The sequence below is a fragment of the Neopelma chrysocephalum genome, unplaced genomic scaffold, assembly GCF_003984885.1.
Source record: "Neopelma chrysocephalum unplaced genomic scaffold, ASM398488v2 Primary Assembly neopelma1_44, whole genome shotgun sequence".
Classification (NCBI taxonomy): Eukaryota; Metazoa; Chordata; class Aves; order Passeriformes; family Pipridae; genus Neopelma; species Neopelma chrysocephalum.
The window spans coordinates 9,291,343-9,306,858 of NW_020897703.1; the positions used below are offsets into that span (position 1 = coordinate 9,291,343).

The 15,516-nt window shown below is 43.4% G+C and overlaps 1 protein-coding gene across 3 annotated transcripts in view; it reads left to right on the plus strand.

Moving 5' to 3' along the window:
* RAPH1 (Ras association (RalGDS/AF-6) and pleckstrin homology domains 1) overlaps nt 1-15,516 on the plus strand; it is a 197,532-nt gene that overhangs the window by 16,722 nt on the left and 165,294 nt on the right. The gene's annotated exons all lie outside the window — the stretch shown is intronic.

Here is a 15,516-nt window from a genome sequence, read left to right on the forward strand (position 1 = left end):
TTGATTATTGCAATCTCTGCTAAGAGCACCTGTGTCATTTCAAATCTCAGTGAAACAGTTTTCACTCAAGGGCCTTTTAGAAGTCATGTAAGGTCTGAAAATCATTTTGCTTTTTTATATGTTAGACTGTCATATCCATGAATCATTGCCTAAAGAATTCCATAAAAATAGTTCACTTCAGCTATACTGAAGGTCAGCATTCTTTTTTTTACCCACACTTTGAGAAGTTCTTTTAGAAGGTGCTTCATCATTTGTATATGTAGATCTAGTAGATTGCAAAGACCTGCTTTTGGACTGTGACCTAGAAAAACTAACAGCTTTAGCTCTTGAACAGTAGCCTGCCCAATCCGAAGATCCAGGATAAGTATTTGATCTTGAAATCACATAAATACCTAATGATATAAATAAGTTTACTGCTTCCATATTTAAGTGATGCAACAATTGTTTGTAATTACAGATTCACAGTCAGTTTAATCTCAACTAGCATTCAAAAGAGAACTGATAATAAATAAAAATACAGCTATGGGAAAATGAAATGCACCCTAATAATGAGTCAGGCACATATTGTATTACTGGTTAGACAAGCTTAAATCAATTTTAATATTAAATGTAATCTTAAATAAATGCTATTGCAACATCACATACCAGAATATCTGTGAGATTTATGATATGAAATTACCAGGTTATGTCTGGCATTTTCATATCCAGAGTAGTAACTAAATTTTCTGTCCTTTGTATCTTTTGGGCTTGGGTTTGGTATGCAGTTAAACAAATGATGCATTTGACCCTCGTCAACTATAATGTCACCTGATAATTGATTGAGACTGCAAATTGATGGTGCAATTAGCCACTAAACACTGGCAAAGGATTGCCAGGCAAAACTCCATGCTCGTGCCCCACATATTCACAGCATCTTATACATCAAGAGTGAGAGTGCTCTGGCACTCCTCTCTCTGGTGTTTGAGACTGCTTTGGCAAGCATTGTTTCCAGTGCACTCATTTTGTTTCCTGGATATTTTGTTCTCAGTGTGGCTTTTCAGCTCCACAAGTTTTTAATTCTTTCCTTTGTTCCTCCTTAAAAGTCCCATGTTATGATAATTGCTCTTTTAAGTAAAGCACAGTGTGTTTTCCTGTGGAGTCTCGAAGTGGTGTCTGTCTTCACAGCCAGGGCAGCCTGAGGTGAGCCCAGGCTGCCCTGGGTTATCCCTTCTAGTTATTAGAGATCACCTTGCTATGGTGCCCTCTTATCCTTGCTAATCAGGCTTTAGATCTTGAGTTAATGTATGCAGATAGCAGATGGATGATGCAGTAAAAGAGATCTTGTTCCAAATAAGATCTCACCTTCAGTGTTCCCATCCTTCCCAGCTGTTGTAGCATGGAACAAGGTATTGGTAACTGAACAAGTTTTCCCCTAAAATAAAATCCACAAGAATTGCTGGGGACACCTTTTCTCTCTGCTGTGCCCCTTTTCTAACTACTCTTCAGCTGATCAAGAATCTCTGGACTTCTGCTTGATCCACCTTCCCTGTGTATCACAGCCATGCTATGTGGGCTACAGCCATAGGATCTATCTTACCTGCTTACTGCACCTTCTTGTCTGTATAGTCTGGTATCTTCCTGCCCTGACTATCTTATCTTGTGAACTCTTTTTCTTTCACCTTTTTCCATAAATGGAACTTTACACATGGCCTAGGGCCAGAGCAAGGTAATGGGTGAAAGAAGAGCCCTACTTTTGAGATTCAGGTTATTCCTCAGGCTGTTTCAAACACCCTGTGCTTTGTGCTTGCTGTGTCCCAAAGCTCAGTGCACATACTTACACTATAGTACTCCTTGTCCTAAGGGGTGATATTAATTCCCATGTCACAGGAAACCTTTATCCTCTACATATGCTACCATAGCAAAGGCTCAGAGCATGGGAGAGGACTGAGGGCCTCGCAGAGCTGAACTGCAGAGCCTTAAAGGGAGAGATCAGCTTAGGAGTGGTTTGGGTCTCTCGCCTCTTTGAACTTAGCTGAGGGAGGGACATGCAATTTACCCTGAAGGCTGGACGGCACTCCTGTGATTAGTCACCTTGTTAGGAAGTTAAATAACCAGGTTTCTCATGTAAGTTTCTTGCTCATTTGGGGTTAGTCTCTTGCATTCTAGTGATTTGCTTTTCTTCATTGAATGCTTGTTAGGGCAAAACTTCCTCCTGACACTCTGTCAGAATTCCCATTGTAAAATGTTATTATTCACAAAATTATTTTCAGACTTTAAAGCCTGTCTCATGCTGCCCATGTTTTTTTCTTCTGTGACAGGAACTTACTTGGTGAATTACTTGAGATGTAATGGAGAGAAGAGATTCTTATAATTTGCATAAGTATCTAGTTTCAGGATATTTTGTTAAACTCAAAATGTGAGATCATGTCTTATTATGTTAAACAGTTCACGTTTTTACCATGTTAGTTTGCCACAAACCTATTGGGGTTTTGAAATGCATTGTCATTTGAAAAAAATCCAGACCTCTAAGTGCAATGGCTGAAAAAATCTTTTCTACAAAACAATAGGTAAAGAGAAAAGGAAATAACACAGTGACTGGAAAAATATCGTTTCATTACCATGAAAGGACTAAAACCTGATTAGTGTAAGTAAAGGCCTAGATATGACCAAGTTTGGTGGATCAGTCTTAGTCCCTAAAGGGACCTCAATTCATATCACAAAACCACTGATTTTTAAGTCTCTCAGAAATGTTGCCTTTTTGTCAGCTTCTAACCTGGTTTTGTAGATGCTGCTCTCCAGTCCTAAGGCTGTGCCCTCAGTTCAGCCTCAGCAGAAGTGAGGAATTCTCCTTTCACTGCTTCTCAGAGCACATTTCTTGTGCAGTTTTGCTGACCAGCAGATTGTCCAGAAGGATTTGAGGTGTGGGTGGATGTGTGAGCTTTTCTTTGTGCTACAATTGTTGGCATTTATTTTTAGAATGTAGGCTTTGTTTGCCCTACTGTAAAGCTAAGTATATCTAACAAACTTTCCTGATATTCAGAGCATCTGTAGTTATCCAATACAGAGGGCAAATTGCCTCTCAACTGTTCATGCTCCCAGTTCTAAATTAGCCTGGTAGATCTGCATTGTAGCCCTTACCCAGCTGGGTTTGCTATATGTTCTTTGTCCACATGTGCCCCAGCAGCAACCAGGCCCCCTGCCCATGTGACTGTATTGCCCCCATCCTGTGCCCCATGCAGCTTGCAGTCAAAATGTAAGACCTGAACTGTATAGAAAGAGATACAGAAATAAAGAGACAGGGCTGAAAAGCAACAATGACAAAAGGTCTATACACACAGACTTCCTTGCACTTCTCCAGTTTCATGTAGGGGGTTGTGGCAAGGGAGAGGTTTTAGAAGGAATTTGAATAGAGATCCTGAAGTATATTGGCAGATGTTTAAGGACCTTCCTTTACTGGAAGGAGCTTTCCAAAGCAGAGCTCCACATATCTGTTGTTTCTAGACCAATCACTTGTGAGTGGACACAGAGTAAAGCAGACATGTTCACCCCAGAGTGAACACTGAAAGCTGCTCTGTTTTCATGAATAAGCAAAGAATCAAAGGAATCCCCTGTCAGAGACTGAAATAGTTAATGATTTATGCATTCTAGGATTGCCAAGGGACTTTTGGAGGCTTTTGACTTTTGCATTATACCTCTATTGGGCAGTTGGGCCCATCCCTCCCTCCAGTGCTGAAGGTGTGTGGTAGTTTGGCCTAGGCCTTCCTTGGTGACCAGTTTGTAACCAAGGAAGTGCCCAGATTTACCTGGTATTCCCTACGATTTTTACGTAAGCTGGGGTATAAGAAGAAGGGAGGAAAGGCCTTCGCTCTCTTTCCTTCCGGCGGCTTTGGAGGTGCAGGTTTCCCTGCTGTTGAGTCTGTCGGCTTGGAGAGCGAGGCCTGGTAAGGCCTTGTTGACCTTGGGAGGCGGAGGCTGCCGGCAGTCGCTCCAGCGTGACTCTCCCTTGTCCCAAGGAGAGTAGTAAGATATTCTTTGCTAATTCTTTTAGTTGATAGACCTTGGGCTACTGATCAGGATGTATATATATATATTATTTTGGTTTTTGTTCTTCTCTTCCCCTTTCCCTTTTTCCCTGTGAAATTGTATATATATTTCAACTGTACATAACTGTAATATAAGTGTAAATATATTTTTATATATATTGCTTTGTCTCTCTCTCGTTTTCAGTTCTTTGGGGTTTTTTTTCCCCTCTTCTCCCTTGGTTTGGGGTGGGGGGGGACTTCTTGTGGTAAGGTTTGGAGACTTGGCAGGCAGCCAGCTCCAAACCATATCACTTGCCAAGCCCTGAAAAGGCAGAAAGAGCCGAGTTTATACCTCTGATGGCCCATCAAAGCCCATCCCCCCCTCTGCCAATCTTGAAAGGCAGGTCCCAGGCAAGACACAAAAACTCTGCGCAGGCCTAGGGAGAGGTTAGAGGCTCGAGACATTGGCCCGTGACACTAACCATGGATATAACTCATAACTTCTTGGAGTGTGAGTGCTTCCCTCCTTCACCCCCAGCAGATCAAGGCCACCACTTCAACTGACAGGCATGGAAGCGGCAACTACCAAGCGTCACCGCTGGACCCCGTGGGCGGTGACTATATGCATCTTTCCACTCTCATATTTTCTTTCCCTTACTCTCCCTTACCCTTATCCTGTCTTTCCTTTCTCTCCCTTGTGCATTTCCCCTCCCCCCGAAGTTATCCCTATGCCATATTGCTATAAATGATATAGATGATAAAGCCCAAAATGCTAACATACCAGTTGAAACAAAATTGTTAAAATGAACCCTACCTATATATGTTTAAAATAAACCCTACCTATATATGTTTTCATACACTGATTATTCAGTGTCATTTCACTCTAATCCACCCCAAGGGAATTATTGATAAGAACCTGGGTTACCCCCCTCCCCTTCCCTGGGGCGGGTGGTAACATCCCCCCAAGTCTAAAATTAAACATTTAAGTAGACCCTGTGACTGGAGAAATACTGGAGAAATGTTTTACTTCCACTTTCTTTTATTTCTTAAAGCATTGCAAAAGAAAAAAACAACAAAAGGTAGCTGTATTCTTAGGGTCCCTGGCTCTGACAGTACAGCAGTTTGCATTTCATGAGGGACACAAGAAAAAATCATAAAGCTTTGCTGAAAACATGTGAGGAGTGACGTTCTAATAAAAAATGAGATGTGTAAGAAATATTTTTAAAGGGTACAGATGGAGAGCATAATTAAGAGCCTAGTTCCAGTTTACACAGAGCTAATTTAGTTCCTGATTAAAAAAAAAATAAAATTATGGCATTTCAAATTTCAGATCAAAGTAGGACTCCTGGAAAACCTAGAATTAATCCTTTATAAAGCAAAAGACTCAATGAAGTTTACATAAAGGAGATAGTGCTCCAGCTCAGTAGATATACAGAGAAAGCAAATATTTGAAAGACAGGAGACCTGACAAGGAAAGGCATTTTCCTAAGCTCACAGTGGGAAGTTCATCCAAGGAAGGGCACAGAGCACATTCTGAAGTACCTCTTTGAGTAATGAAGATCAGCTTTGTTTGCCCAAGTCTGGAGGCCATTTCTGAAGAGTGAATTTGAGCTGATAGAATGGGATGGGCTGGGAAATGAAATGAAATTAAATTAAATGAAGGAAGGAAACAGTAATATAGCAGATGGGGGAAATCACCAGACATGCACAAAAAGAATGACAAGGGGTTCAAATTGATGGATTCACACAAGCATTTTGAATGCAGAGCAGTGAGCCAACCTTTGTTGAGACCAGCAAAGAGAATGTTTCAACAGTTGAGGTGAATAGTGATCATGGGCTAAGGCTTCTGAAGGTATTTTGTTGCATTCAACCACATCCACATTTTGTCTGATTTGCCTTTGCAGAGACTAGATCTCAGAAGCACAGCACAGGTATATATCTCTTCCCAGGGGCACACCGAGTTTGGGAACACAAGCCACAGGCCTTGGACATCTTGGGGAAACAGTTTCTGTGTGAATATCTCAGAGGGCTTGTGATGAGATGGAGGTAGGGAAATGAGAATACCAAAAGTGGAAAGGATGTTTGGATGACTGGGAAGAAATATGAGTGGCTGCATCAGTGATGGTTATATGTAGCTTTTCAGTGCTTTCAGATGTCACTGTTAGGCTGTGAGTGAAATATATTCCCAGACAAAACCTGCCCAGAAGCCTCTTGTGAATGAAAAAAAACCCTTTTATTGAAGACCAGATAATGCACCACCTGCATCCCTGTCAGTAATGCTCTTTAAATTTTGCATGGCAGAGCAAGGTGGTATGGAAACCACCCCCACTGAGGGATGGGGATCACTTCAGAATCCCTCCTTGATATAACCTCACCTCACTTTTCTCCTTCCCACACCTTCTCCTTGCCTCTTTCCCTGCAGTTTTACTTACAAAAAGCATAGAGTGCACAGTGGCTATATCATAGATTGTTCATTCAGGGCTTGTCAGAGAATCTGTTCCTGGGAATTATGTCTGAGGTCTGTTGGGTTTATGCCCTGATGTAAGGAAGTTATATGCTCGATCTGTTTGCCTTTGGTCCATGCCACCACGTGTTACCAAAAGTTTACAGTGATGTATGCAAGGACTGTGAGTTTCCATTAGAATATGTATTAAATCATAGGCCAGAGGCTCTGGAAAACAATGATAAGGAATTTCTAGCAGAGGATTATAGAATAAATCCCAGACTTAGCAAGAATCTTTCTGGTTTTGAAGTGTAACAGTTGCAAAAAAAATAGTTACCCCGTAAAGCAGACCTCTCTGCAAATGGGATACTATAGCCAAGTGCTGGGTTTGTGGCTGGCATCATGTGAGTCAGCAAAATAAAAACAGGGCCTATATCTTCCAAAATGTCTCAGCTGCAGGATTTGTTGTTCAGCCCACTCTTCACCACAGAATCTGATCTCATGTACAAAGCCTTACCCTTGCATTAGTGATAACTCAAACTTCCTTTGTCTTCCCTAGTTTACAAAGTATTTGAAACCACATTTCTAGGAGTCAGCTATTCCCCTTTCCCACAGTGCCTACCAGGGCTAAGTATGAAAACGAAACGCTGAAATGTCAGAAAGGCCAGATGTGCAAGGAGGGGATGAAGCTTTTCATTAGCCAAAGTGACAACTTGAAAAAGCTGACAAGGCTCTACCTCTGCTTGGAAGCTCTTTCTTACTATACCTGTTTGCTGACAGATATTAACACTCCCTACAAGCTTTATCTTTTTCATATTCTTACACAGTCACATCTATAGCAATGCTAAGAATATTAACTTGAATGTGTGAGTGTGACCAGTTTGCTCTCCTGGTTATTTAAGCTGAGCACTGATTAATGCCTGCTTTAAAGCCTCTGACTGCAGTGAGCATCCAACTAAAGTGCTTCTTCACAGCTCCAGCTGGCTCTTGCCACTATCATCACCTGAAAACCCAGCTAGGAAATCCTGCATTTTAAAATCAGATCCATCCTCCAAAAGAATTCCTAATGTTTTGGCCACAGGGATAACAGATACTAAAAGGTATGGCAGTGAGCAGTTTGGCTGGCCTATGTACTAGGGATGAAGAGGAGAATCAAGGTTTGTAAATGTGTTTCTAGAGGGGAAAGAGATTATGATATAAGGCTGCAAAATCAGTAAGAGGGGTTATAAAAAGAAGGACAAGCTTGTGGGTAACACATCACTTGGGGAATTTTTTCTTTTACAAATCAGTGAGATTATATCTGGTACATACAAAGAAAACAAATGTGTTGGATGGGGTCCAATAAAAAATCAAGCTCTATGCAAAAGGGGAGGAAATTTTTTGAATTTTACAATTCTGATGAAATGTTGAAGGAAAAGGGGAAATTTTTGAGAAAATGCATGTACATATTTTCCTAAAACTTTTTTCAAGTTCCCAACAACAATTTTCATTTTTAAATCATTAGCTCTTTTGCAAGAAGACCCAAGGGTGTCTTACCTACTTGCAACATACAAATTTGTCTTTTTTCTATCTATAAGCAAAAATGGGTGAAATGAGAAAAATGTGAAGGGAACCTTTTGCAGCAAGAGCAAGTGCAGTTACGCAAAACTTTCTTGAGAAAGTTTCACTTCCTATGTTTGCTCATTTAAATGGCCATTGTATTAACCCACTTTTTATAATTTTCAAATGTCAGCGACTAACTTATGTCTTTTAAAAGAAGTAGTATAAAGCAGACTGCCTGGTTCTCAGTACTCTAAAGACCTAACTTCATCAACAAATTTTGCTGTCACGGCCTTGTAAGGGGTATTGCTGCAGTACTACCTGCCTGATATGTCAGCCTGTGTGGAGTTATTGCCAGGAGTCAAGATTCAGTGAAAATACATGGAATCTCTATACCAAGGTCTTTGGGCTAGAGGTCCTGGGCAGGATTTGGTCTCTCTTCATTGCCATTCCTCTATTCCTTCAAAAGCAACCAAACTACAGCATCACCCATTCCTAACTTGAAGGGACTTAACTACGAATACTCTGTAAGAGCACTTTTGTTGTTGCCCTTTTAATACTGCATCCAGAAACAGAGTAATTTAATTTCCAAGCTATGTCATGGTACACTGTGTGTTATGTCATAACACACTGAGCTGGGAAATGCAGGCTCTGTAGAGAGTGCAGCTATATTTTCTCTCTGTGACTGTGCAGTGACTGGTTAACTTTTTGTTAGAGTCCCTGGGCCCCTGGGGAGCTGGAGACACATGGACCTGCAGGCTCTGGAGTCTTGAGAAGTCTGGATTTGCATGATAAACTGCTGAGCCTTGGAATGGGGCCTTTGTTTTTGAAATTAAATTCTGCAGCCAAAAGTTCAGGACAGGAGATAGTAATACATTTCAAGAGCTTGGCCAGTACAATCATATTCTTTAATATCAAGAAAAAAACCCTCAGAATTTCCAATGAAATTGTTCTCAATGTTTTTTCAAATTAAAGTATTTGTTTTGTCTTTCAAAGCATCTTTTTTGTTTTTCAAAAATCTCTGTATTTTGAAATATTCAAACAATACTTAAATAGCCGTCATCAAAATCAAGCATTAAAATTTTTAGGAACAAATGTCTGATTTGAAGCCTCCAAATTATTATTTGTTTTACTTCTCAGATCACAAAAAAAAAAAATCATTTTTTCCCTTTCAATCTGACTGAAATGAGTCCTCTTGACTTTCCAAATTTGCCAGTGAAACACAAAAAAATAATTATTCGTTGAGTTCCAATGAATACCCTTCATAAAACTTCTGAATTATGCAAACTAATCACCTTCTGGGAAATAGTTAGAGATCATTTTATGGTACAAGCTTGCAATGTGACTCAAATGCCTCTTCACTTGCACACTATAACCTTCCTCTCTCATCTGACTATCAGACTTTTGCCTTGTCTATGGTTTTGAGCTCATTCCCCCCCACACCCCCAGTACCACCATGAATCTTCTCTAGTTTTTCCCTTTGCTTACAACAAATATTCTTTATCTTTTGAGATATCAAATGCTGCCATCCTGTGAGGCAAATGCAGCTGGGAGGACAGAAGTGGTTACATGACTTGGCTCTTGAAGTTGTAAAGCTTGTTCCTACTCTGATGGTGTCAGCAGAAAGGGCGAGGAGCAACCACCTGCCCCCATCCCAGATATAGGGGCAGCAGGAATGGCAGGGATAGCAGGGATAGCAGGGATAGCAAGCCTGGCCTGCCAGCTGCTGTTGCTCAGGATCTCTAGCAGAGCAGGAATTCTTTTTTGGCACAGTGTGGAAGGGATTCTCTTCACAGATGTCTGCCCTTGCAGGTGAACCTCTAGGGAAAACAAACACCAAGAAACACAACAGAAATAAGACACAGAAGTTCAAACTGAGGTCCAGAAGCAGAGGAGGGAAAGGAAGAAGCTTTGATCTCCCCCTCTACTTGCAGCCACCCCTATCTCTTCATTTCCCCCTTCTCTGCGCCCTGTGACTGCAGGCACTGCACCAGTGAGTGTGGTGGGAAGCAAAGGCTACCAGCCTCCTCCTCACCATCAACCAACGCTCTCCTGAAGTGAATCACAGTCAGTTCCTCCCCAACAGCCTCTCTGAAGCAGGACCCTGGCCTCATTCACCCACATACTACCAGACTTTTCAGCTGGTTGAAGAGGAACACACCTGCCTCTTGGGTTTAGTATTATTGCTTGCAATTTTTGCACAAGCAATGTTCTCTTTCCTGCACTTTTCACTCATGCATGGGGCCAGTGGGGCCCCAGGGTGGTACCGTGGGTGCCCCAGGTGAGCACTGGTACTTCTCTTTGCACTGAAATGGACAGCAGAACCGTGCATACTGTGTGCATGGTAATCCATTTACTCTGCACTTTCAGAGTAACTTTTTTATTTAACTTGCATTTGCTGATATGGAGATCCACTTGATTAAGTGCCGAGACTTTCTTCAAGGCTTTTGCTCGATTCCCTGGTTTAATAGCAAATGTCATAAAGGCCACAGTTAGCTTGTACACTCCAAACTGTGTAAATGCCTAACACAGTTGTCTGCATAATTTTTGGACATTTTTTCTGAGTGTATGTTTACAGCAACCATCATTCATTTAGCAGGAAAGGGAAGGCAGATGCCAAGGTACTTTGTGATCAAAGACAGGTCGGTTCTTTAATCCCAATGCCACCAAGAGCTCCAATCCTTGAAGATTGGACAAGAGCAGTGCTTAGCTGATGGCACCTTATCTTTTAAGCTGCTTGTGTTCATTTCAGGGACATTGTGAAGCCCAGACAATCAACACGTTTTAGTGGCAAATCGTGTTTCATGTGTCTTGACTTCTGGTGAAGACATGACGAAAAGTTTATCCTTGTACTCTTAAAGCTCCAGGCTGCAGGCACCTCTACTTTGCATTGGCAATCATCAACCTTCAAGAGGAAATTCTCCTCAGGGAGCAGCACTGTTTACCAACAAACTGGGCCACCTTTGCTGTTACACTGTGGGCACTGTTGTGCTGCTTTTGAGATGCCAAAACATTCTTCTTGTGACAGCAACCTTACACAAGGCAGCACTAAACCTTCCCCACTAAAGGAGGATTGGCTTGCAGTTAGTTCGTGCTACTGCCAGGTATCAGCTCTTATCTCTTAAACTAAAGTAGCTGTCAGCCTCCCACCTCAGCATTTCTCTCAGGTAGGCCAAAACTGCCATCTTTTAATGATTAAACTGGTGGGGTTTTACTGTATAAATTACTGTGGTCCAAGTGAGAAGACATTGCACAATGTCTGAATTGTCTCATCACATAGAGAAGAAGGAAGGGCCCCTGTCCTGCAAGTGTGGTTTCACTGACAGCCTGACCCCATCTAAGAGCAATTTCTACCAAAATGGGCAGAATCATTCCCTGCCCCCTATATCCCTATCCCCAGCCCCGTGTCTCTCTCTTCCTTGTAGCATCACTAGCCCTTGTGCAGCTGTGCAACCCAAATCCTATCTTTGTTCCAGTTAATCCCATAGCCAAAATAATCTCAGTGCCACCCCAACAGGGTGGGGTGGTGCAGCTGGAGGCCAAAGGGGCGTTATGGATGGCGATGTCTTTTCTTGATGATGCTGACTGAATCAGGTAAAGCGGATAATGAAAACTTGTCCTAAAATACTACCTAGCCCAAAACACTCCCGACGGTCAAGACAGGGCTGGAGAATTCCTCAAGGCTTTTTCCTCAACCATATACATTTTGTTTTTGTTTAAATCTTTCTGAGTCTTGGCTCTCCAGTAGACCATATATAGTACCTCTAACGTATAGTGAAGATCACTAAATCCTAATACAGTTGAGCAGTGTCAGATTGGAGGATAAATCAGTGAAATGAATCTTTGAAATTGAAATTTATTTCTGCACAGTTGCTGGTGAGGCACTTGAGGTTTTCTCACCTTTGACCTCAAAGGCCTCCTAAGCAATGACTGCAGTAGTAAAATCTGTGAAAATGGCACATTTGCTCTGATAGAAAGGGCTGAAGGAGGGCCTGATTTGAATGATGGCTGTGAGAAATACAACAGATATTTAATTTGGGCAGGGGACTATCTTCCAGAACCACACAGTTCACCCCAGAGTCTAACAGACACAGCAAGTGAATGTTAAGGGCTTAAAGCAGGGCTGAGCTCTCCCTCCAAAGAATAACGTGAATCTGGGCATCTTAGGAACCTCAAGAGGGAGCTCAGGGAATAGGAGTTCTGGGTGCCCAGAATTTCACTGTGGTTCTCTGTATTTATAAGGTAAATCCTGTTGGATCAGCCACAGCCATAGGAATGATGTGGATGTGAGGAACCCTGCACATATCTATGTGAACAGCAGATGCTGCTCTGGGTGTTTGCCATAAGGTACTTTCTTCTGGAATGAATAGCTCTGGGCTTCAGGAATACTCTGGCTGCTGCCACACCGTTCTCCAGCAGCTCTGCCTGAGTGTTATAAGGTATTTAAACTCAAAGATCAAGTGTTAGTTACCAGCTCATGGTGTTGGCAGGAGAACAGCCAGCCCTTACCCTGGGGCAGCCAGCAGGTGCTGTTGCTGAAGGGCCCCACACATGTGGAGTGGGGATGTTCCAGTACCAGCTCCAGATAAGCAGTTTGGGTGCAGTCACCCGGCTTTGGAGGGAGAGAGGTTTCCCCAGTAGTTGTCACTGATTTACTAATAGACACAAGTCATACAGTCCAAAGCAAGATTTAGCCCCAGGAAAATGGTGCAAAGGGAACTTTTTTTGCAAGCTTTCTGAGCCGAAGTTCCTGTAACTCTGGAGGCTGGTACCCTGAGGCTTTATAAGTAAATCACAACGTTCCCCCCTTCTAGGAAGAACCTAACTTTTACATTGAAGAGTAGGCCTCAGATCTTAAAAACATCGTTAGTTTTACCCCTTCTCTGCCCTAAAATACGCCCACACCTTCAAGGAGCATTTGGACAACGTTCTCAGGCATGTGGTATGATGCTTGCGGTTGTCCTGTCCAGGGCCAGAAGTTGGACTTTGTTGATCCTTGTGGGTCCCTTCCAACTCAGGATATTCTGTGATTCTGTGATATACATGTTTAACATTTATGGTGGGGTCATCCTCACCTTAGAGTCAGGTTTTGTAATTTTGTATCTAGCCCTTGCAAATGGGGGTGTGATTGTCATTTTAACAAGAAATGACAGCTGCTGACTGCTGTAACTTGCCAGCCCCCCAAAAAAGAGGAAGAGAAAAAAGATGGGGAATCTCAGTTTAATTTCTCTATAATTCAGCATCCCTCCAAAGTATTCAAGCGTAGACAATTAGGTAAAGACTCTGGTGTAAACGGATAATGAAAAAAAATAACTTTAAAAGAAGTAAAAAATGAGCTGAGTATGCATTAATGTTCTTATCAGACCTCCTTGATAGATGGGCAGGGCAATATATATCCTTTGGCCTTTCCCCTTTGGCAAGTGTTGTGTGTAATCATGCAGTATATTCTTAGAAAAGCATCTGCCATACCTTCCAGAAGAATTCATTTCTCGCAAACCCTCCCCCTTTTCATTTTGAGAGCTGTGGGTTGGTACGAAGTGTCATTGTAAAATAGGTCTACCACAGCCAAATGTCACTTGACATGCTGCGTTCTCAGAACCAGCGATACTGCGCCCTCGGCACGAATGATGAAATACCGAGGGTAACTATGAAACGTGTGTGAGCCAGCGAGTCTTTCCTTTTGTGTCCTCCTCAGCACCGCTGGTCTTTGCTTTCACGCTGAATGGCTGTCTAGCTGGGCCCCCCTCTCAGATGTCCTCAAGAAGGGAATGTGCTCCCTGCTTTTTCTGCTCGGTGTGGCTTGCAGTTGTGCTGGGTATACCACAGCTGAGAGCTCGGTGCCCTTCTGCAGGGGACAGACCATTTGTACTGAGGTCCAGCCGCAGAGATTCGCATGGCCCCAGACAAGGCCCACAAGGCACATTGTGGCAGGTGCTGCATGAGATAGGGAAAAGGCACTATCAATATCACAGGGGTACAGCCCAAAGCTTGAACAAATCCAATCCTTCAAGTTCATTTTTCACTGCACAGTCACTACATCATACTCCAGTCAGTAGGTGAAGCATTGTCCTGGCAGTTGTTCTGGTGGGAACCACCACACAGGAAAAAAAACAGTGAAAGTCCTTTAGCCAAGTTTGTGCAGAGCCCAATTCTCCTGCCGGGAAATGTTTCATCATCACCACACATTGCTCAGTGTCACTGTCTTCTTAATTTACAAGGCTATAGGAATATCACCGCATGAGGATGTCGGACGAGAAGCCCAAAGTTTATCAGTAGTTTGGGAGCTCATGAGAAATGTAGGGAATATTTCCTGCTGTTCTGGAATGGAGTCATACTTTGTCTTGCACACGTTTAAACTAGGAAGCACAAGCTTAAACCTGGAATAGTTGACTAGATCAAGTGAAGCTTATTCCTGGGGTTTGTATTATGAGGCTTTGTTTACCAAGTGAGACAAGTGAGCATTATGAAGTGAACAGAGTAGTGAGAGCTGTGGTGAGCCTTCTGGAGCCTCCAGTTCCCTCATTTTGCTTTTCATTTGCTGAAAGAATCAGCAAGCAGACCCCTGACCTCTTTCTTCCCTCCCCACATCCTCTCATGTGGGAATTGTCCAAGCCTGTCCTGGGAGACCTCTAGTACTCAGCACTGAATGTCACCACTTTGAAGAACATTTGTTACTTTCGGAAATGCGTCAAATTCCTCTGAACCCTGGGGAGAGGCTGAATGGGATCTCAGCAGAAGAGGCACCTCCAAGCTCCTTTTCCCACATGCAGTTTTCCTCAGCACAGCTCACAAACAGCCCGTGTTGAACAGAGGACTGCAGCCCCTTGCGTGCAGCAGCCCATCGCAGTAGGTAGTTTCCGAGAAGAAACACACAACTTTCCCACCAATTACCTAACTTAGCCTCTTCTGCTGGCAGCAGTGCAGTTGGATGCATGCAAAGCTGAGGTGAAGCACATCCCAAAATCTATGGGGTGCTGATAGTTAGCTCCCTGTAGGCCTTTAAAGGCAGAAGGAGAATTTTGGTCTGGATGGATCAGCAGGTAGAGAAACACTGCTTCTTGATACCAGGAACTACCCCCTTTCCTCTCTGCCCTCCCGTTCCCAAGTGCATGTGGCAGCAGGGCTGTGGGTCAGTGTGAATGTGAAGAGAGCCAGAATGCAGCCCTCGGCTGAGCAGGGGGGAAGGTGGCTGCCGGCGGTTCGCAGACACTTGGTGCAGAAGAGCAGCTCGTGGTTTCTCCAGCGGGCCTGGAGCGGGGAGCGGCAGGAGGGGCCGCGGGGCAGTGCCATGGCCGCCGGCAGGACCCCCGCGCCCCCCACCCCCCCACCTTCCGACCTCTGCCGTTCCTCCTCTGCTGCCCCCCTGCCGCCCAAAAGGGGCCCCGGTGCATGAACGCTGTGCCCGCGCACGGGGAATGACCGGCGGGGAGGTGGGTGCGCCTGTGTGCAGGAGAGGAGGATGCGCGGGGCTTGGCGAGTACGAGCTTCAGGGTAGCGCATGTCTCAGCCTGCTGTCACTGAGTGAGAACATAG